Here is a 25,202-nt window from a genome sequence, read left to right on the forward strand (position 1 = left end):
AAAGAGCCGCATGTGGCTCGCAAGCTGCAGTTTGCCGACCACTGCCTAGGTGAAAGCAGATTAAACTGACATGACAATTAACTGAAGTTTTTGAAACTTGATTGCATCCTAGAATGCGGGGGAAGGCGAGGGACAGCTTAAAGGGCATTACTGGGACAGTTGCAGAAATTTCAATACTGGTATTCTAGATAATATATTGTGAATGAATTTCCTGAAAATAAAGTGAATTTCCTGAATATTTCTTAAGAAATATATGCCATAGAATTTAGAGATAAAAGAGGCACAAGATCTGAACTTTCACACACATACCCCCAAACCTCTCTCTCTTTATATTACTTGTGTCTGTGTCTCTCTACATGTAGAGAACAAATGTGACAAAATGTTAACATGATGAATATATGGATGAAAGAAGGATATATGAGTTTTCATTGGACTATTTTTGCAACTTTTCTGTTGATTTGGAAATTTTCTATTACAAAATTGGGGAAATTTTTTAAATTACCACACCCCACTCCTCTCCTTAGCTCAAGATGACATATAAGCCTTAACTGCCCAACTATCCTCTGGTCTCATAGTCTTATGGAACTTCTCTACATACATACATAATTAAATTTGGTTTATTTTTTACTGTTAATTTGTCTTCTGTCATTAAAATCATTCCACTAGCCAAAAGAATTAAGAGGAGAAAGGGAAAATATTCCCCTCCCCCAGAATATCATCGGTGTAGTTTTTAATATACCCATTTGTATGAATCCAAAAAGTTGATTTCACTTTAATAAAGTAGCAAGTGGTAGATTTTGTTAGAAATACACCTATTGTTAACTGATTTCTAAAAATACAGGTATGGGGAAAAGTATATTTACAGTTGCATTGTGACATTCTTTTGAGTTAATAAAGCTATTGTAGTAAACATAACCTGCATGTCTTTTTCCATATAAACAACTGTAAACCTACTTTTGCCCATTCCTGTATCTATTTAATAAACAAACTGATATGCAGTGCTTATTCTTTGCCAGATACCTTTTTAGGCATTCTTCTAATTTAATCACCATAGCAACTCTATGATATGAGGCCAGAACAAATATTGCATACAAAAAAGTCACAGACTTTCGTGACATCACTCTACTAGACATATGTCCTTGAGTTGATTAAAACAAATGAAAAGTGGAAAAATTAATTCCCAAGGAAATTCTTCTTTTTCTCTCCTGTTTATACTAAATAATTAGGAGTAACAGGTATTTATTTCCTCCAAAGCATCTTTATTTCATGCTCTCACTTTCTTTTCTGTCCCTTATGTTGAGGGAGTAAATATAGTTTTTTCGTATCTCTGGTGGGAATTCTAAAGTTGCCACTCTAACTGATGATTAGATAATTCTTTGGTATTTTTTATACCATTCTCTCTAGTACTATAGAAATCAAGATGGCAATTATAAATACTTCACCATGGAGCTTTTTTCTTCAGACTAGAATTCTTCTAGTTGGAAACAAAAGTCATTAAGGATTAAGAAAATGTGATTTTGAGAAAAGGGTTAAGAGGATGAGCAAAAAAGGTGAAAGGAATTAAGGAGTACAAATTATCAAGTACAGTATAGGAGTTATAGTCAACAATAATGTGATTAACTGTTTGAAGTACACACTATGCTGTATACTTCAAACTAATATAATACTAAAGGCCCGGTGCACAAAAATTTGTGCACTGAGGGGGACAGGGGGTCCTCAGCCCGGCCTGTGCCTTCTCGCAGTCTGGGACCCCTCGGAAGATAATGACCTGCTGGCTTAGGACTGCTCCCGGGTGGCAGAGGGCAGGCCCAATCCCTAGGTGCAGCCCCTGGTTGGGCTCAGAGCAGGGCCGATTGGGGAGTTGGGGTGCCACCCCCCGTCATGCACAGACCAGGGTGGATCAGGAGGTTGCGACGCCACCCTCAGTCACGTTCAGGGTAGGGCCGATTGGGGGGTTGGGGCACCGCCCCCTGTCACACTCAAGTCAGGGTCGATGGGGAGGTTGCGGCGCCACCCCCTGTCACGCACAGAGCAGGGCCAGTCAGGGGGTTGGGGCGCTGCCCCCTGTCACGCACAGAGCAGGGCCCATCAGGGGGGTTGGGGCTCCGTACCCTGTCACACACAGAGCAGGGCCGATCAGGGGGTTGAGGAGCTCCCCCTGTCACTCACACAATAGGGGAGTTGGGGCACCGCCACTGTCACACACAGAGCAGGGCCCGTGGAGGGGAGGGGGGGTTGGGGCACCGGACCCTGTCACACACAGAGCCGCAGGGCGATCAGGGGGTTGGGGCACCTTCCCCTGTCACGAACAGAGCAGGGCGGATAGGGAGGTTGTGGCCCTGCCCCCTGTCACACTGATCCGGGTGCCGGGAGGCCTCATGGCTCCGCTGATCCTGGTGCTGGGAGGCATATTACCCTTTTACTATATAGGATAGAGGCCTGGTTCACATGTGGGGGCCAGCTGTTTTGCCCTGAAGGGTGTCCTGGATCAGGGTGGGGGTCCCCACTGGGGTGCCTGGCCAGTCTGGGTGAGGGGCTGAGGGCTGTTTTCAGGCTGGTGGGTGACTGAAGCTCCCAACCGCTCCGTTTTTTCTTTTTCTTTTTTTATTCTGGGCCAGCTTTAGCTCTGAGGCTTGGCTCTAGCTCTTAGGCCTCAGCTGCTGAAAGCAGGTATCTGATTTGTTTGGGTTCTATAATTGAAACAATGTTGCGGTCCTGCTGGCTGAAGCCCGGCTGGCTGAAAGCAGGTTTCTGGGGTTTTGTTTAGCTTCTAAATTTGTAACAATGTTTCTTAAACTGCAAGCTCAGAGGCCGGCAAGGCAGGCAGGGAACCTGGCTTCCTCCGTCACTGAAGCAAGCAAGCCTCCTGTTCGCTTCAAGCTGCCTGGCTGCCGGCCGCCATCTTGGTTGGCAGTTAATTTGCATATCGCCCTGATTAGCCAATTGGAAGGGTAGCGAAGGTATGGCTAATTACTATGTTTCTCTATTATTAGATTGGATTGTATATCAACTATAATCCTATATAATAAAGAGGTGATATGCAAATTAACCCTCATGCCCTCACAAGATGGCTGCCTAGGAGGCGGAGCTTTTGACGCTGACTGGCACAGAAACTGACCAATCAGAACCTAATCTGGGTGAACTGTGAAGGCAGAACCTAAGGTGGGGGCTGAGGAGGGGTTTTAAGGGCAACAGCTGTTTGGTGTAAGGTGTAAGAAAGTGGTTCAATTTTTTAATGACCAGTTTGGCAGTATAGTGCATATGGCTGGCTATCAGTCCAGATATAGGGATTATGTATTTTTCTCTGCCAGGAGCATCTCCTCCTGCTGAAAAAGCTCCCCCCCCCCCCCCCCGCCTCATTTAAGTAATCCTATCCTATATAATCTATCTATACTAATGAAAGGCTAATATGCTAATTAGACCACATCAACTGGCCATCTTCCAGATGTCCAACTTCCTTCCCGACAAAACCATGGTGGTAGGGGCTGAGGCAGAGGCAGTTAGGGGCTATCAGGCCAGCAGGGGAGGGCAGTTGGGGGCAAAATCAGGCTGGCAGGGGAGGGAAGTTGGGGGTGAGATCAGGCTGGCAGGGGAGGGCAATAAGTGGCGATCAGGCAGGCAGAGGCAGTTAGGGGCGATCAGGCAGGCAGGCAGGTGAGCGGTTAGGAACCAGCAGTCCCAGGTTGCGAGAAGGATGTCCGACTGCTGGTTTAGGTCCGATCCCACAGGGGCAGTTGGACATCCCCTAAGGCAGTGGTTCTCAACCTGTAGGTCACGACCCCTTTGCGGGTCGAACGACCCTTTCACAGAGGTCGCCTAAGACCATCGGAAAACACATATATAATTGCATATTGTTTTTGTGATTAATCACTATGCTTTAATTATGTTCAATTTGTAACAATGAAATTGGGGGTCACCACAACCTGAGGAACTGTATTAAAGGATCGCGGCACTAGGAAGGTTGAGAACCGCAGCCCTAAGGGGTCCCTGATTGGAGAGGGTGCAGGCTGGGCTGAGGAAACCACCCCCACCCCTTGCACAAATTTCATGCACTGGGCCACTAGTTTAAAAATAAAAAAGTAAAAATAATTTAAATGAAAACGAAATAAAAATAAAGAACGAAAAAAAGAAACTGATTTTTCTCTTTCTTTCTCCTTTGCCTAAAGCCTATAGAAAGGTCGAAGGATTTTTTAAATGTCTTTGTTTATATTTGGCTTATAGGCAAACTATTTCAACTTCTATTTGATATTTATATAGGTATAGATTTAGTATATAAATTACAGAATTATAGACCTGGAAGGAAATTACCAAGATCTTTGCACCTCCCGATAAGAAAATGGACTGTCCATATCAAGAAAAATGGTTTTCTGCCCATGTCTTTCTGGTATTTCTTTAGTATTTTCTAAGATATTATAGATTAATCTAAATTATGATGTTAAAAGCCTTGTTTCACTTAAATTTTTTTTAATTTTTTTTAATTAAATCTTTATTGTTCAGATTATTACATTTGTTCCTCTTTTTTCCCCACCATAACTCCCCTCCTCCCAGTTCCCGCCCCACCCTCCGCCCTCACTCCCCACCCACTGTCCTCATCCATAGGTGCACGATTTTTGTCCAGTCTCTTCCCGAATCTCCCACACCCCTTTCCCCCCCAAGGATAGTCAGTCCATTCCCTTTCTATGTCCCTGATTCTATTATAATCACCAGTTCATTCTGTTCATCAGATTATTTATTCACTTGATTCTTAGATTCATTTGTTGATAGATGCATATTTGTTGTTCATAATTTGTATCTTTACCTTTTTCTTCCTCTTCCTCTTCTTAAAGGATACCTTTCAGCATTTCATATAATCCTGGTTTGGTGGTGATGAACTCCTTTAGCTTTTCCTTATCTGTGAAGCTCTTTATCTGACCTTCAATTCTGAATGATAGCTTTGCTGGATAAAGTAATCTTGGTTGTAGGTTCTTGGTATTCATCACTTTGAATATTTCTTGCCATTCCCTTCTGGCCTGCAAAGTTTCTGTTGAGAAATCAGCTGACAGTCGTATGGGTATTCCCTTGTAGGTAACTGACTGTCTTTCTCTTGCTGCTTTTAAGATTCTCTCTTTGTCTTTTGCTCTTGGCATTTTAATTATGTGTCTTGGTGTGGTCCTCTTTGGATTCCTTTTGTTTGGGGTTCTCCGCGCTTCTTGGACCTGTAAGTCCATTTCTTTCACCAGGTGGGGGAAGTTTTCTGTCATTATTTCTTCAAATAGGTTTTCAATATTTTGGTCTCATCTTCTGGCACCCCTATAATTCTGATGTTGGTATGCTTGAAGCTGTCCCAGAGGCTCCTTACACTATCCTCGCATTTTTGGATTCTTTTTTCATTTTGCTTTTCCGGTTGGGTGTTTTTTGCTTCCTCGCATTTCAAATCATTGACTTGATTCTTGCGCTCCTCTGGTCTGCTGTCGGGAGTCTGTATAATATTCGTTATTTCAGTCCGTGTATGCTTAATTTCTAGTTGGTTCCCCAACATAACATCGAGGGTCTCATTAGTTTTCTTGTAGATCTCATTAAGTTTATCGGCGGCTTCTAAACAGTTCTTGAGAGACCTTAAAAGTGTGGTTCTGAACTCTATATCTTCCATTGACAATTTTGTCCTGTTTCTTTGTCTCCGCATTTTGTTATGCTTCCTTGGTGCACCCCCTAGTGGTCTTTGTTCGCAGTCTTATAGCTAAACCTTGATTGTTGTAGCTAATACCAGGGAGGGTTTGACCTCCAGGCCAAGTGGCTATGAGAATCAGCTGTGTCAGCAGTGAGAGAACTTCTGTTCTCTAGGGAGGTGCTAATCTAGCCTTTGCCTGAGGCTATCCGGCAAATGCCTCTGTGCAGGGCTTGGGTAGGGCGGGTTGCACAGGATCAACAGGGTGGGCCGGAGAGAGCAGTTATGGCGGCTCTCAGTCCTGTCCCCAGGGGCTCTGCCTCTCTGAGTCCCAGCACCTGCTGCAAAGCTGGGAGAGAAAGCTGCACTCGCTCTGACCGAAGCCAGACAGTCCCGCTTCTCCCGTTTGAGTCTGGGTCCCTAAAGACTCGCCTGTATCTGGAGTTCAGAGTCTGGGACTCCCTCCCAATTGAAAACAACAACCGCGCCCTCCGCCACCAGCCTGCTCCGCGCACTCCACACCTCAGAATTTGACTTCAGCACTGCGCCTCCTCTGAGTGTCCATATGCGTTTCTCTTTCCTCCTAGTTGTAGGACTTCCACTCAGCCAGCGTTCCTGTGGTTCTGGGTGATGTCCCTTCCGTCTTTTAGTTTCACTTTTGAAGTAGTTGTTCAAAGCAGCAAACTCCGGCGTTAACCTATGCCGCCATCTTGGTTCCAAAAATCTCAATTACATAGAATTTTAAACTACTAAAGAAAAGGTGTGATAACAGCCTCACTAATTGGGGATAAAGATCAGCTACAGGTTTGACGTTCAGTACATTCCAGATTAGTGTTTCCCAAAATGTGGATGAGCTGGTGAGCTTGAGACTCCCTTGGATACTCTTAACAAGCAGATTTCTGCATGCTCTCTCTCTCCCTTCCATCTCCCATCTTCTACTGAATCGAAGTCCTGGTGATGTTCATGTGAAGGTTGAAAACCTCTGTTCTGGATATTGTGCAGTTTCATAGCAGAAAGCAGAAGCATCCACAGTGAAGGAAATACAAAGCATTTCGGATCCTTGTACTCTCTTCCTTCAGCTTCTTTGATGCTATTAGTATCAGTACCTATTCTTTCTCGTTAAAATTAAAATGGAGAAGAAAAACGATAGCCTCATCAGTCCAAGTTTTAGCTTCAAATGGCCAGCTTCTCAGCAGCTTTCCAGGCCTGTCCAACATTTCTCTAAATTGCCATCTCAGTTCTCTGCCCTGTTTCCTGAGATCCATTTTCCTTGCTGTCTCAAAAGGCTGATATTAATGATGGCTATGGCAACACATACTGATTGCTTTCTTTGTGTCAAGCCCTGAACTAAGCACTTCCTTGGATTGTTTAATTTAGTCAATAGAACTGTTAAGGGGCAGGTGACAGAATTACTATTTCCAATTTAAGTGGAGGAAATTGAGGCTTAGGGAGGGGAGGTCAGTAACAGACAACCCCTTTCACATAGTTGGTGAATAGCAGAGGTGTGATTTTTACTCAGGTCTGACATAGTAGAGTCAACAAGATGGTATGACAGTGATGCACAGCTGGGCATGTGTACATATTAAATTCAGTCAGGCTTTCCCAATACATTTAGTGAAAATTTTAATAATATAAAGTCTTATTTGCATCTTAATGTTAAGTCAGGCTTGGGAGATTATCCAAAAAAGGCCCTCCTTTTTCCATTATCATGTGTATTTATGGGCCATCATGCTTCATTTGAACTTCAGAAGTTAAGAGACTAGACCAAATAATCGCTGGTTAATTTTAAATAAGGTGGAAACTCAATCTGATTACATGAAATATTAATAATATTGAAGATAATCAGGACTCTTTTTTAATCCACCTGTTGACCATCATCCAACAGAGTAAGATTTAAAAGGCAGCTAGCAAGCAGGAGGATCATACTTGCTAAGTAATGGTCCTAAGCCTGCCTTCAGTTTGTAATTAGGGAAGAGTAAGTGGTTAGGGATGTCAGAACTCAAAGGTCACAACGATGGAAATAACTCTAGAAGTTAGATACGCTGTATCTTCTAATTCTATATACAGAATAGCAAAGGAATGTTTGCTTAAGTGGTTCATGGATATATGGGTGTTTATGTTATTCTCTCTCTCTATGTCTGAAATATTTCATATTCCTAAATATTTGTTATTTATGAATGAGTAAAGCCTCTTAAAGACTTGATTAGAAAATAGTGATTATTAATAATGCCAAGACAGTGATTCTTTTCAAGACATCTTATAAAGAAACCTATTTTCTAATTGAAGAATACAAGGTTGAGATTAAATGTTTAAAATTGTCATTTCTTCCGTTTCTAAGTTATAGTGGCCTGTTTGGTGCAGAAATTTTATTAGGTTTTTACAGGGGAGGAGAGGGATTCATCTCCCCTGGATGGGCGTGGCAGTTGGCCTCTTGGGGTACCGCTGGAATAAGCATTTCCGGAGGCCTCCCACTTGAGGATGAAATATGGTTGAAAGCTTTATTTCTGTGGAATTACATCTCTGAGTTTCCAAAGTTCCATTTCCCTTAGTCCAGTCATAGAAGAAGAGTAGCTGGAGTTTTAGTAGAGCTAAAATCAGAGCCAATGTCCAGAGTTTTCGTTCCATGTTGGGGCAGGGTCCAGTCCAGCATCCGGCTAGTTAAGCTTGTGTTTTCAGCTGGAGTCCATTGTGTGTGGCATCTGCATGACCGCGGGCCATACAAGTGAATGCAAGGAAGTAAAAAAGCACATTGGGACTAACAAGAGTCCCAAGAAAACCAAGGGAGAGAATTTCTTTGTTTTGGGGATTGTGTATTTTCAAATTTCCAAGCACTTTCAATGGCCACACCTATTCTGGCCAACGACTTCTGTTCTCAGGTGTGACCCACAGTAAGCACCTTCCCTATACCCCCAACTTTATTGGGCATACATCTATCTCTCCTTTGTTGGATCCCTGGGGAGTGTGAAACTGTAGTTTCCTAATGAAACTGCCCAAACGACATGCCTATAATGTCTGACTCCCCCCTTTGCTCCTTTCCTCTTATTAATAACCAGCTAATTATAATGATATCAGGATGACCAACATATAATTAGATTTAGAAACCAATGTCTCTTAATCTAAACTTTCTCTAATTTAGAAAAAATACATTTACACAATGGAATACTACCCAGCTATAAAATAGAAGGAAATATTACCTTTTGTGATAGCATCAATGGACCTGGAGATTATTAAGTGAAGTGAAACAAGCCAGTCAAAGAAAGACAAAGATCTCACTTATACTGAAAGGGCGAGGGCTACGCCCTCCATCTTACCCCGGATCCTCCATTTTTGGGCAGCAGCCTTAGCCATGTGCTCGGCAAGGAGCTTCTTCCCGGAAGCCCAAGCCTCTGCTAGCCACACCTAGGATTTCTTTAAACTAACCAGTGACAATCAAGGGAAGTGCATGCCATAGACACAACCACATCCTGTGTAACAAGACCCCGACTTGCACCTGGCCAATCGGCAGGGCCCACAGTCCTCTCTCCTCCCCTTACTCCAACCCTCCTATAAAACCCCTCTTCCCACAGGGCTCTCACTCTCTCTCGGCCGCTTGCCGCTGTGTCGGCGAGTGTGGCGGACGGGGAGCCCAAGCTAGCTTGAATAAAGACTCTCTGCTTTTGCATCGGACTCGGCGCTCCCTGGTGGTCTCTTGGGGATCCTGAAATCTGGGCTTAACATTATGTGAAACCTAATTAACAAAATAAACTGACAAACAAAATAGGTCCAGAGGCATGGATACATGGAACATACTGAAAGCTGGCAGAGGGGAGGGAGAGACGGGGGATGAATAAAAGAAGGTGAAGGGATTAGCAAAAGTCCATAAATGCATAACCCATAGACAAAGACAACAGTGTGGTGATGGCCAGAGGAAAGGAGGGGAGCCAGGGCTGGGTGGAGGTTGGCTAAGAAGGGGAAAATGCGGACATCTGTAGTAGAGTCAACAATAAAAATAAGGTAAAAAATATCTTAAACAATCATATAGGAGATATAAAACAGAAGACCAAACAATAATAGCAATGAAAATGTACTGACATTTTTCTTTAATAAAAATTTAGAGGAGAACCAAGATGGCAGCATAGGTTAACGCCGGAGTTTGCTGCTTTGAACAACTACTTCAAAAGTGAAACTAAAAGACGGAAGGGACATCACCCAGAACCACAGGAACGCTGGCTGAGTGGAAGTCCTACAACTAGGAGGAAAGAGAAACGCATATGGACACTCAGAGGAGGCGCAGTGCTGAAGTCAAATTCTGAGGTGTGGAGTGCGCGGAGCAGGCTGGTGGCGGAGGGCGCGGTTGTTGTTTTCAATTGGGAGGGAGTCCCAGACTCTGAACTCCAGATACAGGCGAGTCTTTAGGGACCCAGACTCAAACGGGAGAAGCGGGACTGTCTGGCTTCGGTCAGAGCGAGTGCAGCTTTCTCTCCCAGCTTTGCAGCAGGTGCTGGGACTCAGAGAGGCAGAGCCCCTGGGGACAGGACTGAGAGCCGCCATAACTGCTCTCTCCGGCCCACCCTGTTGATCCTGTGCAACCCGCCCTACCCAAGCCCTGCACAGAGGCATTTGCCGGATAGCCTCAGGCAAAGGCTAGATTAGCACCTCCCTAGAGAACAGAAGTTCTCTCACTGCTGACACAGCTGATTCTCATAGCCACTTGGCCTGGAGGTCAAACCCTCCCTGGTATTAGCTACAACAATCAAGGTTTAGCTATAAGACTGCGAACAAAGACCACTAGGGGGTGCACCAAGGAAGCATAACAAAATGCGGAGACAAAGAAACAGGACAAAATTGTCAATGGAAGATATAGAGTTCAGAACCACACTTTTAAGGTCTCTCAAGAACTGTTTAGAAGCCGCCGATAAACTTAATGAGATCTACAAGAAAACTAATGAGACCCTCGATGTTATGTTGGGGAACCAACTAGAAATTAAGCATACACGGACTGAAATAACGAATATTATACAGACTCCCGACAGCAGACCAGAGGAGCGCAAGAATCAAGTCAATGATTTGAAATGCGAGGAAGCAAAAAACACCCAACCGGAAAAGCAAAATGAAAAAAGAATCCAAAAATGCGAGGATAGTGTAAGGAGCCTCTGGGACAGCTTCAAGTGTACCAACATCAGAATTATAGGGGTGCCAGAAGATGAGAGAGACCAACATATTGAAAACCCATTTGAAGAAATAATGACAGAAAACTTCCCCCACCTGGTGAAAGAAATGGACTTACAGGTCCAAGAAGCGTGGAGAACCCCAAACAAAAGGAATCCAAAGAGGACCACACCAAGACACATCATAATTAAAATGCCAAGAGCAAAAGATAAAGAGAGAATCTTAAAAACAGCAAGAGAAAGTAACTCAGTTACCTACAAGGGAATACCCATACGACTGTCAGCTGATTTCTCAACAGAAACTTTGCAGGCCAGAAGGGAGTGGCAAGAAATATTCAAAGTGATGAGTACCAAGAACCTACAACCAAGATTACTTTATCCAGCAAAGCTATCATTCAGAATTGAAGGTCAGATAAAGAGCTTCACAGATAAGGAAAAGCTAAAGGAGTTCATCACCACCAAACCAGGATTATATGAAATGCTGAAAGGTATCCTTTAAGAAGAGGAAGAGGAAGAAAAAGGTAAAGATACAAATTATGAACAACAAATATGCATCTATCAACAAGTGAATCTAAGAATCAAGTGAATAAATAATCTGATGATCAGAATGAACTGGTGATTATAATAGAATCAGGGACATAGAAAGGGAATGGACTGACTATCCTTGGGGGGGAAAGGGGTATGGGAGATTCGGGAAGAGACTGGACAAAAATCGTGCACCTATGGATGAGGACAGTGGGTGGGGAGTGAGGGCGGAGGGTGGGGCGGGAACTGGGAGGAGGGGAGTTAAGGGGGGGGGGGGAAGAGGAACAAATGTAATAATCTGAACAATAAAGATTTAATAAAAAAAAATAAAAAATAAAAATAAAAAAGGTTTAAAATAAATAAATAAATAAATAAATAAATAAATAATATTCTATGTAATTGAGATTTTTAAAAAGGGGGATTCAGGGCTATGTTTTAAGAAACTTGATAACAAAAATTTAAACCTAAATCTTATTAAACCACAAAATCTCAACAGTGGCAGAGAATGCCTAGGTCTCCTCGTTTAACATAATGATTGACCCCTACCCATGGCTGTATTCACCCACTGCTTGAATGTCACCAATAACAAGGACCTCACTCTTTCTCACGGAGGTCCATTCTTTCTTTAGGCAGCGCCACTGTTCAAATATTCTTCTGGTATTGAATAGAAATCTGTCTGCTTTTGATTTCCAGCTGTTGGTCCAACATCTAAGTCACCGGGCTATAAAGTCACAAGCTGAAGCCTTCCCCACACTTGCCATTAGAATATGAGAAGACAGCTGCTATGACCCTGTGTGCTGTCTTCTTCATTATCCACATTCAAGGACAAAGAAGACTAAAAAGAAAAGTTGCATCCAAACAACCAAATAGTTGAATATTACTCAACCTTTATCAAACACCCAGATATACTGATGAACTTGAAAGGTAGATTATGCTCCTATACTATTCGCCTAAATCACTAAAACCAGAGATGGTTTATTTTGTTTTTGAAAACACTGGCAGCACCACAGTACCGACAATAATAAAAATGAGTCTGTCTGTTAATTATTCAAAAAAATTTTCCAAAATATACTGGTAAAAATTTAGACTTAAGTGGGAATTAATCAATAGTTTGACTTTATCACAAATCCACAATCTTTAATATTAAGTTGGAACTGTGGGGCACAACAAAAAGATAAAGAATTCAGTTGGTGGGAAATTGCTCACAAAGGGAAACGGAGTCTCAAGATTCATTTACATTGTCAAGAGATTAACTTCACTCAACATTTACCCATCAACAGTACAAGAGCTTGTGTAGACCCAAACACTAAACAAAAAGACTGAAACATGGTCCCTTCTTAAATTAATGACCAATGCAGCCAGGGAGCTAATAGTCAATTCTTACACTAAGAGTTGGTCCATGTGACTACACAAAGAGCTATAAAAAGAACTTCCAGCCAATAACTGTATTTGAAATGGCAGATATCTCTTAGTAGGTAGCAGCACCCCTTAGACCAGTTATTACACTGCCACTGAAACGTGGTATTTGTGAAAATTATCCTGAAATGTTCTACCTACTTGATATTATTATACTTATCATTTGCACTTATCTACTCCAGCCCTGATCACACAGTATTTTAATAGTGGATTTTATCTGTTTCTATGTATTATAGAGCACCTTGAAGGAAGAGATTCTATCTTGTTAACCCTGTATATCTCCAATTGATTAGCAGTGTTGGCACATACGAATAAGTATGTGCTGAAGGAATGAATGAAAATATTTTACCTTTAAGGAAAAACAAATTAAACATTTCATGTTAGTTTTAGAGAAAAAAAGTCAAAATGTATTTAAACAAAAATATATTAAAGTAGATCATTAATTTACCTACAAATTTCTAATTATCACAATACTTTTGAAATACATGTACAGTAAACCCTCAATTTTGTGGCCCTCAATTTAACAGATCTCAGATTCAATGGACAAATTTTCTAATCTGTATGTCATATGTGAAAATTAACACCCTGTTAATTTTAAAATGCTTTTAACCAAGATTTGCCTATAATTAAATTAACAGAGGGGTTTTTTTCTTATGTCACTGTTATTTTTATTTTTTTTTATTTTTATTTTTTAAAAAATATATTTTATTGATTTTTTACAGAGAGGAAGGGAGAGAGATAGAGAGTTAGAAACATCGATGAGAGAGAAACATGGATCAGCTGCCTCCTGCACATCTCCTACTGGGGATATGCCCGCAACCCAGGTACATGCCCTTGACCGGAATCGAACCTGGGACCTTTCAGTCCGCAGGCCGACGCTCTATCCACTGAGCCAAACCGGTTTCGGCTCACTGTTATTTTTAAAAACTTTTTATGAATAGCCCATATGTTGGAAAAAAACACTAGTAATTTCACTGATATTTAAAAAAAAAGGTTGTGGGTTCAAATATCTACAATTATAGCCTAAACAATGTCTGGGGAATGATTAGCACTAGCACGTAATCACACCGCATCTGGCCCAGTAATTGGTTCTGTTGTCCCATGGTGTGGTTTTCTGCAGCATTTTTAAATGTTCCGACCTGCACTAAGCCATGCCCCAGCTGTGTGCATTCCTTTACTCAAGGTGACTGGTAATGCACAGAGTACTAACAAAACAAACCCTCCTGATGGTAGAAAATATACCACAAGGAGGCACCATTGAGCTACATTTCTCCAATCACCTGAAAAGAGTAGTAGTAGCTAACAAGTGCACATCAAGCACTATTCTAAATGCTTTGTGTGTATACTGTGGGAAGCAGTATGGAGTTACCTCAAAAAATTAAAAATAGAACTGCCTTATGACCCAGCAATTCCACTTCTGGGTATTTATCCATAGAAACCCGAAATACTAATTTGAAAGAATTTATACATCCTATGTTCATTGCAGGATTATTTACATTAGCCAAGATTTGGAAGCAATCCAAGCGTCCATCAGTAGATGAGTGAATAAAAATGTTATGGTACACCCTGCCCGGGTGGCTCAGTTGGTTGGAGTGTCATCTGTTCTCTCTCTCTCTCTCTCTCTCTCTCTCTCTCTCTCTCTCTCTCTCTCTCTAAAATATATCCTCAGTGAGGATTTTTTTTAAAAAAAGCTGTGATACATTTACACAATGGAATACTACTTGGCATAAAAAAGAAGGAAATTTTACCATGCATGGACCTGGAGAGCATTATGCTAAGTGCAATAAGCCAGTCAGAGAAAGTACCATATGACTTCAGTTATATGTGGAATCTAGATGGGGCGGGGGCGGGCCGGGGGCCTTCGCCCAGGCCAGGACGGCGCCGGCGCCGGCGCCAGGGGCCGGGAGTGTGGGGCGAAGTCTTTTAAAAATAAAGAAAGACCCTCCGGCGCTCTGAGGCACCTCCCGGCCCTGGCCGCTCGCCCCCACCCCCACCCCGCGCCCAGCCCCAGGCTGAGCGTCTGGGCGGGTGTGGGCCGCTGGGCCTCAGGCCCCGGGCCATGGGGGTGGAGAGGTTCGGCCCGGCCGGTGTTCCGACGCCTTGGGGGTGGGGGGTGCCGGCGGGGCTCCTGCGAGTTCAGGGGCGGCCTGTCCGTGCCGGACGGGTGCGTGGCCGCACACACGCGGTGGGCATGTGCTGGGAGCCGGCGCAGGCGTCACATAGACGTTTGTGCGTGAAAAGGTGCGCACACACCTTTGTGTGCATAAATACATCAGTCTCCCAGAAGCGTACCTGGAAAGGTGCTTTATCTGTAATAGGCAGTTTTCAAAATGTAATCCAGAGCAAGGGATCTGTAGCGAAAACACGCGCACAAGGAAAGGTTTTTGATACTAAACACAAAGCTGTAATTGAAGTGTTTATGCCCAAATGTACTATGACTCAAACATATGGTGATATTTATCGTCTGGTGGGTCTGTTTGAAAGGTTTGGTCGATCAGTTCTCATTTCACGAAAATAAAATGTAACTAAGTGATTATTAAATATATACTTCGAAGGCAAACTAGTTTACCCACTTTGTGTACTTTTTGCACGTCTGTAGCACATCAAGGCTGTTCATAAAGTGTAACTTGGATGATGCGACAATATGGTTGAGGAAGGGGGTGTGGCCGGTTGTTTTTAAAAGTTAGGCACCTCACAGTTTTTAAGACAAACGTGTTAACCTAAAATCTTCAGAAGGCAGGGTCAGGGGTCTTTGAAGACCTTTGTATAGGCCTAAGACATAAAAAAGCAGCTACCTTTTAAGGATGTGGCCTGAAATAAACCTGTTATTATTGTCTTCAAAGTAAAATTACATTTTTGCAGCCTTTTTATGTGAGGGTTTTCTTTTTCATACTTTCATTACAATATTTGAAATAGGTGTTGTCATTATTTTAAAGCAATAGTTTTTTCCTCTCAATATCAGAGACCTAAATTTTCACACACCCCAAAAATGTTTATTTGACTCTGGGTGGCCTAATAAGCTCCGTGATTAAACAGGTGCTTTTACAGCCAAAGTCAAAGGCTCCTTCCCCTGATTAGCCCTTGAGGGGGGAGCAGCCAGAGGCTTTCCTGACCAACATAGGGAAAGAGGGGAGGGGCAGGAAAACCATTAGGAGCAGTGGTTCTCAACCTTGGCTGCACATTAGAATCACCTGGGGATCTTTTTAAAATCCTGATTTCTGGGCCTCATCCTCCAGAAATTCTGTTCCTTTGTTATGGGGTGGGGCCACAACATTAGTAACAAAGAAACAGAATTTCCGGAGGATGAGGCCCAGAAATCAGGATTTTAAAAAGATCCCCAGGTGATTCTCATGTGCAGCCAAGGTTGAGAACCACTGCCTTAGAGGAAAAGGAGTGGGATTGGAAACTCCCTCCCAATAACCCTTAAGAGAGTTCAAACACTGCAAGCAGCTTCGGGCGGTGGGTGGGGATGCAGATTATCCGGAGTGATTGCTCTTGCTGGGCCTCTAGTTTTACTCTGAGGAAACTGGGACACACAGCACTTGCCGGAGGTTACACAGCCAGTGAGCAGTGGAGCCAGGGTGCAACGTGGACTGTCTGGCTCTAAAATCTGCTCTTTCAGCCACTATATGACACTGTCTCTCTAATGTTACTCATTTTTCTTGCATGAATGGCCATTACATCAAAGTCAAACTGAAAGCATTCCTTCATCATTATATTTGAAAACCAATTATAAATGTTTCCTAGTTTGTCTGGCTTTAACTTTAAATATTACATTTAAATTATATTATCAGAAGTAAATAAAATTACATTCATTAAATAGGTATGGACAGAGTTTATTTCACAAGGTAGTAAACACCATCATGTTAAAATTAAATTTAACAGAATGCAAAATGTAAAGAAGTGTGTAAGGTCTGGGGCTGGGAAAATAGGGTCTTTCCTGATCCCACCCGCTGGGTTGGAACAAAACAACCCAGAACTGCGAGCCACATCCTGCTGGACAATAGCTGCCATCCTGGGACCCACCAGAGCACCCTGTTGTGCTGATGGCCAATAAATAACCACCGGAGACTTCTCAAGATGGCCAGGGTGCAGCTGCACCAACTTCCCGCTCATCAATCACCCGCCACAAGCTACCTCAGATAAACCTGATTGGTCCAACAGCAGCATAAAAATCTCTGCCAGGCGTAGGCGGGTGTGACTCCCCGGCCTGCACCTCCAGACCGTGGGACCTCACCCGAGAGCTTCCAATAAACACGATATTTCGCTCTTACCCTGCTTGTCTTGGTCAATTTATTGGCTTTGGTCAGATTAAATCTTACATCTCAGATTAAACCTTACATTAAACCTAACAAAGTGGACATCAAAAAATGGGCAGAATTTATTTTGAGTTTGAAGTTATAATTTTTTAGTAAAATCAGACATTGGCATTAGACAAACAAATGGATAATGCTGCCATGAGACAGACATTAAATCCCATTACAAAGGCAAATATTACCTCCTAATGTGACATTTCCATGTAGAAATCATCCTTGATAAATAAGTCATAGAATATTTGGGCTGCTAATTGCTGTTCTTCCCAGTCTCAAAAGAACCATGAACTTGTGAGGTGTATTTCAACACAAAATTAAAATACTACTGCATTGTTCTAAACTTCTGATCAAAACAGGTAGAATACACCAAGGAAGACACGTGGAGCTTCCACTTCAGTAGAAGCGGGCGCTGCTCATGCAGTCATTGCGGGCTCGTTTCTTGCTAGTCTTCTCCTTAAATAGTCAGAGCTGCGGAAAGACTAGTTTTTGCTTTTTAAGAAAACTAACATGTGCCAAAATAGAGTCCTGAAGTTAAAAAAAAAAAAGAGCTGTGAAAAAGTCTAATCCTAGGTAAAAAGAAGTATCATTTGAAAATTAATTCCAATTACCAGTAATTAACAGAGTATAATATCCCAATATTAAAATATACATTAGTAAAACTAGAGAACAAAAATTTTAAAAAGAGAATTTTTAAAAATTGTGTTTACTTTTGGACAATGGTGACTTATTACTTTATTGTCTTTTTGAAGCCATTTGATAAACATTACAGAAGACACAACTTTAATTCACTTTACCCAAAATACTCAGGAGAAATTTGAAAAAACAAACAAACCATATATTAGAAGGTACTATGGAAGCTAGGGAAGTGCACAAGGAAAGTCAAAAGACGAACTGGTGGGCAGGATGAGGAACAGAATAGTTCATTTTGAAACACTACTTAAGAAACTTATGAAACACTACTCTGTTAACATGATGATGTAAGGACACTGGCATGTGATAGGCTATGGGGTTAGTAATTTTCTCTAGCTTGTCGATATAATTAAGCTCTGATTTTGATAGAGATTTGAGATTTCCATCATTACCTTTCTCAACAATTCTAGTATGATGTGTTTGTTTCTTACAGAAGTTCCTATTATCAGATGATAACTCTCAACACATACACTAGTTTAAAATATCCCAAAGAGGAAGTGATAGAAGAGAAAGCGAATAACCATTTTGCCTTTTGTGTGTGTGTGTGTGTGTGTGTGTGTATGTGTGCTTAAAATAATGAATATGAATTTTATAAAACCAGTGCCTCTCAGTGACTCAGCACAGCAAACTGCGTAGTGAAAAAGTGAATGTAATTTCTCCCACCTCCCTTTCCCCTCCACCTCCCCTAGACTCCTCCAGCCTTTTCTCCTGTCCCTCTTCCCTCCCCCAGCAAGCCTTCACTCCGTCTGACTCTAGAGTTCCTAGATCCCTCCTCTTCTAGAAGAAAGTTCAAATAAGCCTTGAACCCTTTTGTATGAATTACTCTGAATTCATCACACCCAAAATTATGGTTTATTAGAATATTTCTGGTCAAGATGTAAGTGTTTCATAGATATAAAAACAAATGACAGTGATTATCTAATTCACAGGTAAAAATAATCTAAAAAGGTTTAAAGTATTTTTTGAACTACAGAAACTTGAAGCCACATATTTGATTATCTACACAGAGTGTCCTGATTTCCGCACACACCACTGATTTAATATGCTAACTCCCTATCCCTCTCAGAGGATCTGAAATTTAGAGAACTGCAGAAGAACAATGCTTCAAAGAGCAATTTCAGCTCAGCTCCCAGTAACATATATGTAGTAAGTTACATTTTGGATCTCTGACCCAGTAACAGATATGTGTCTGACTATTCCACCTAAAAAATTAACAATATTTCACTAGCCCAAGCCAGGTGGCTCAGTTGGTTGGAGCATTGTCCCATATAGCAAAAGGTTGCGTGTTGGATTCCAGTCAGGGCACATACCTAGGTTTCTGGTTTGATCCCCAGTGGGAACCGTACAAGAGGCAACCAATCGATGTTTCTCTCTCACATCAGTGTCTCTCTCTTTCCCTTTCTCTCTAAAATCAATAAACATATCCTCAGATAAGGATTTTAAAAAACACCAATATTTCATTAAACTGAGTAAGATTAAACCTAGAAAATCCAATTGCTTCTAAAAATATATTGTACAGCCCTAGCCACTTGGGCTCTTTGGATAGCATGACGGCCTGCGGAGTGGAGGGTCTCGGGTTCAATTCTAGTCAAGGGTATGTACCTCGGTTGCAGGTTGCAGACTCCATCCCTGGCCCTGGTTGGGTGCATGTGGGGGGACAATCGATGTGTCTCTCTCACATTGACGTTTCTCTGTCTCTCCTTCTCCCTTCCACTCTCTCTCTAAAAATCAGTGGAGAATATCCTCAGGTGGGGATTAAATAAATAAATAAATTGAACAAAGTATTTTCTTTGACTGATTTAATATTTACTACACCTTATTATTAGCACCAATAAATATTTACATTTGCTGACCTTTTGTGCATTATGTGATACAATTTAGAACTAGATTTTTAACTTAAATATCTACACTAATAAAAGAGAAAAATGGTAATTGGCGTACGACGCTACCCTTTTCATTGGCTAATCAGGGCTATATGCAAATTAACTGCCAACTAAGATTGGCAGTTAACTGCCAGCTAAGATTGGCAGTTAACTGCCAACAAGATGGCGGTTAATTTGCATATGTAGGCACAATGCAGGGAGGCGAAAGGGAAAGCAGGAAGAAGCCCCCTGCCACTGACAGTGATCAGAAACCCAGGGGGGAGCTAAGAGCTGGGGGGCAGCCATGATCTGAGAATCAGGCGCCTTTGCCGCCCTGGCCAGTGATAGCAGGAAGTAGGGGTGGAGCCAGCGATGGGAGCTGGGCACGGTCGAAGCTGGCAGTCCCAGGAGCTAGGGGTCCCTTGCCTGGGCCTAAAGCGGAGCCCACGATCACGGCGCCCCCCGCTGCCACTGCAGGTCCCCGCTGCCGGGCCGGACGCCTAGGCCAGAGGCGTTAGGCCTGGGCAGGGGCGGAGCCTGAAACCGCGGGGAGCTGGGGGTCCCCTGTCCAAGCCTGACACCTCTGGCGGAGGCGTCAGGCCTGGGCAAGGGGCTGATCAGGCGATTGGTGATCGGAGGGTGATGAGGGTCAACTCCTCTGGCCGAGGCATCAGGCCTAGGTGGGGGGCTGGGGGTCCCCTGCCCAGGCCTGATGCCTGGACCAGAGACATCAGGCCTGGGCGGGGAACGGAGCCAGGGATTGGGGGGATATGATGGTCCCCTTGCCCAGGCCTGAAGCCTGGGTCAGAGGCGTCAGGCTTGGGTGGGGGGTGGAGCAAGAGATCAGAGGGAGATGGGGGTCCCCTGCCCAGGCATGATTCCTGGGCCAGAGGCCTCAGGCCTGGGTGGGGGCCAGAGCCAGTGATCGGGGGGAGATGGGGGTCCCCTGTCCAAGCCTGACACCTCTGGCAGAGGTGTCAGGCCTGGGCAAGGGGCCGATCAGGCGATCGGAGGGTGATGGGTGTCTACGCCTCTGGCCGAGGCATCAGGCCTGGGCTGGGGGCAGAACCAGTGATGGGGGGAAATGAGGGTCCCCTGCCCAGGCCTGACGCCTCTGTCAGAGGTGTCAGGCCTGGGCAAGGGGCAGATCCTGCGATTGGAGGGTGATGGGGGTCAACGCCTGAGGGCTCCCAGTATGTGAGAGGGGGCAGTCTGGGCTGAGGGACACTCCCCCCCCCACACACACCCAGTGCACGAATTTCGTGCACCGGGCCCCTAGTTTTATATAAAATAAAAATTAAATTATTTATTTTTATTCCTTGCATTATCTAAAATTGCTGGCTACAACTGGCAGATTGAGAAAAGGCCAAGTTCAAAAACTTTTTTTATGGAAATAAGTACCATAGACTGATACAATCAATTTCCAATGCTGGTAGATGGTTTATTCATTTGAGAAACTATTTATGGCAAAGACATGCACTTGGGTCTTACCTTTGTTTACCATTAGTCAGGATATTCTAAGGAATTAAAACTAATTTTAATATCCAAGTCAAACAATTATGCAGATAAAAGTATTTCTTTTACCTCAAATTATAATGTTGCCCAAATAAAGTAAACTTTTGAGAGGCATTACCATTTTTTGTCTTGTGTGATCTTTTCTACAATATCTATAGTCAAAAGCTATCTATCTTTACCCTCCTTTTCCTCCAAAATCACAAAAGTAATGTTGTGTCATATTTAGTAAAACATCACTACTAGACAGGTATTTCAAAAATGCTTTTCATACTGACAGCTATCTGTCCTGCCTGGCTCCTGGCTATGAGGAAATTCCAATATCCCAAGAGTCCCAAGTTTAGCCCACTTCATCTTTTCTGAAATCCCTTCTTACCTACAATCTTTAGCTTCAGTAGCTCCCTGATTCAGGACTAACACTGACTTGACCCTTGGTTACCAATGGGAAGAAAGATCTAATTATTTGATCTTTCTTCAGTGTTCCTTTAACTCAGATCTATGAATCCACAAAGACATGTTCTTTAGGTCTGAAAATGCTCTTCAAGAATTTTTAAATTGTGTTTTCATTGTAATGATAATCTGGAATAGATGACCTAGATAATTCAAATAATTACCTTATAACCAAGTATAGTATTGGGATTTTAATGCCCATGTATGTGTCTAAGTTTATTATTATTTAACTGGTGCCAAGTAGGACTTCTTTAATTGTTAAGAGGCTAACAACGAAAGAACAGAGGTTGACTTAATACATAACCAATCAATTGTTGCTGAGTGAAGGCTGAATGGCAATCTGGTACACGGTGTGAATGAAGGTTTTGTGGTGACTGGGTCCTCATTCCCCAAGCAAGAACACATGCACGCCAAGCCAACAGTAACACACTTACGATGCAAGCTTTAAGTTGGTTTTAGTAAAAATACATCATAGGGCACAATAATGTTTTTAATTTGAATATTATTGGTTTTAGAGTTATGTTTGCATTTTCCTTGTGGATTTGTTTTAGTTTTATGGTATATGAGCTAATAAGGAAAAAGAGTTTTAACTGGATTTTATGTTTCTATCTTTAAGATAAACATTATGATAAAATAACTTAATTCAGCACAAGGGAATTTACAAGAATTTTTTCCTCTAAAAAGATATTATTTAAGGTTGAGAGACACTGAAGTAATTTAATCATTTGTATATACTGTGTTCTTTGTTGAAACAAGCCATGTCCTTTAAAAGTCCAAATTGCTTTGACTAGTAAAATTAAGTGAAATCAGCTGAAACAATCATATCATTATGGTACATGCCATAAAAAGGTCAAGATAACGTTTGGAAAATTCAAAGGAAGCACATGAGCTAAAGATTCACTTTAAGACAGCAAGACAGTCTCATTACACAGAAAAGAGCCAGAGAAAGGAAGGAATGATACACGCACACCCTCCAAAAAAATTCTGGTGTCATAACACTGGCTTAAAAATGCAAAGCACAAATGGACTTTATACCTTCTTGACCTTGTAGTAGTTCAGAGAACATATAGGTGACATGAATTAGAAATTAACTTTGTGTCAAACTCAATTTTAAATAGGCTATGTATAGACCAAAGAGAATGTGTTATAATCTGTTGAGATAATTTTTCTTTCCCTTTACTTTGTATCTCAGTATAAATGGGTTTACTTATATGAAAGTGTATGTTAGCTGCATTGTGTTTTACTTTTACAAAATAGTTTTCATTTACATCAAGCAGTTCTAAGTCAAAAACAGGGACTTGGCATAGAGACTCCTTTACCATTTTGCAGTGAGGTAGCTAAAGAGCAGAATAGGGGAGGTCATACAGTTGGTCCCCTTTACGTTTGAGGCTTATACCCTCAATTAACTGTTCTTTTATCTCTTTTTTTTTTTTAATATGATTTATTGACTTTTTACAGAGAGGAAGGGAGAGAGATAGAGAGCCAGAAACATCGATTAGAGAGAAACATTGATCAGCTGCCTCCTGCATATCCTCCACTGGGGATGTGCCCGCAACCAAGGTACATGCCCCTGACCGGAATCGAACCTGGGACCCTTCAGTCCGCAGGCCGACGTTCCATCCACTGAGCCAGACCGGCTTTGGCCTGTTCTTTTATCTCTTATATATTTAAAACTTTTTCAAAATGTTTGTGAAATAAGGTAAGGACATGGATAAGTAACATTATTCATTCTCAATAGGAAAAACACCACTCACCCATTGGCCAATTGTCATACACGTGCTTGGCAATGTCAGAAGAAAACAGGAACTCTTTTGTCTTTCCGCTTACCAAGATGAGGCGCAAATTGACCTGAAAGAAGACAATGATGCTTTTAATATAAACCTTGAAATTTTAAAGTTAAACATGACAGTTTTTCACTTCAATCACATTCTAATATTTAATATATATGAGGGGAAGCAGATATATTTGCCACAATACATGAAAAAAGGAAAGTCAAAATTTATTATGCCTTTAAATTGAATTATTCCAACAACGTTCAGAATTGGACTTCTACAGGTTATCACTATTACTATAGAATGCATATTTCCTATTGAAAAAATAATTTTTAAAAAAATGGTGCCTCTGCAGATCACTTCACTAAACAGAAAAAAGAAATTTAGTTGATAATCTACTTATTATTTTTTTAAAAAAGAGAGATAAAAAATAAATACAACTTTTTATTCTATTCTAATTTATTCAGAAACAAATTAACCAGAAACTATAATTTTAAAGAAATTTATTATGGTTAATACAGGAATCAGTGATAGCAGTTACTTTAATCCCAAATGCATGGCCAGATTTTCTTGGGAGGAGGAGGAGTTATGTATGACAAAGAACACAGACTTACCCTCAGTGAAAACCTAAGGAGAATAATTGAATTAAAATTTTTGAGATCCACTGGATTCACATTTTCAACTTAATATATATTTGCTTACATGCCATTCTTAACACATTTTCCAACATTTCACTTTTTAATTTTTATCTTTACTCATCATTTTCCTGTAAATTACAAAAATACAGGCATGGTTTCCATACTTCCGGCCCTCTGCTAAGAGAGCAAAGAAGACTTTCCTAAAAGTTGAGTCTGCTCCAGAGCAGAGCCCTGGACTAGCCCAGCAATTTATATATAGAGAACAGAGATTGCCATTGTGCCAATCTGAACTGTGCCAGGTCCCATGTTACCCAAGCTCTCATCTGCAGTTTCCAATATTTTTTCTTATAAAAAAAAAAATACCAGAAAATCTGTAAGATGGCAAAGGCTACAATGAATAAGTTGGTGCCTGCTGCAGTACCATCAAGACAGCAGGGCACTGATCTACCATCCACCACCACATGGCCAGTGCCACTCCCAGCACCTCACCACTTTGAAAATGTATTAAAAGTTATAAAATATCTCGTCTAGAAAAAGGCTGGCCAGGGCTTCCCAGGGCACAGAGGAATTCAGAGCCAAATTAACAGTCAGTTGTAGACCTGGAATGTAGCATCAAAGTGTGGACACTTCACCAGAAAGTCGGGCACTGCTTTGTAGAAGGGGCACCAAACAGCAAGCCCATGATGGCGGCCAGGTGGCCTGAGTGCTGCAGCTCCTGGGAAAGTGCCCTTCAAAGGGCATCGCTGCTGGACAGGTGCCTTCTGCAAGGAGGGGTGACCCTGAACCCCCCGTGAAGGCTGCCAGCAGGGTCCTGGCAGGAACCGCACTCCCCCTGCGAATAACCGAGGAGGGGCTTCAGGTCACTAAGTCCACAAAAGAACATCCAAACCCATAGAAAAATGTTATAAGAGTTTATTTGAGCCAAAATTTTTATGACATGCCCAGAGCTAGATCTCAGGAGACTGAGGACATGCTGTGGAAAATGCAGTTTTGCTGTTTATTTTATGCAGTAGAATCAAAGGAGAAAACATAAGGAAGTTACATGAAATCCATCCATGGTATATTAAGGAGGAGATAGAAAGCAAATGGGAAGTCTCTAGGGTCAGATAAAAAGCAAAATGGAGACACACACACTTTTACATCGGTGGGGGCAGGAGAGTTAACATTTAACATTTACAGCACACAGAGATGGTATGTGGGCAACAAGATAACAATGAGACGTCTGCGATCTTA

The sequence above is a fragment of the Myotis daubentonii genome, chromosome 2 (genome assembly GCF_963259705.1).
Source record: "Myotis daubentonii chromosome 2, mMyoDau2.1, whole genome shotgun sequence".
NCBI classification, from domain to species: domain Eukaryota; kingdom Metazoa; phylum Chordata; class Mammalia; order Chiroptera; family Vespertilionidae; genus Myotis; species Myotis daubentonii.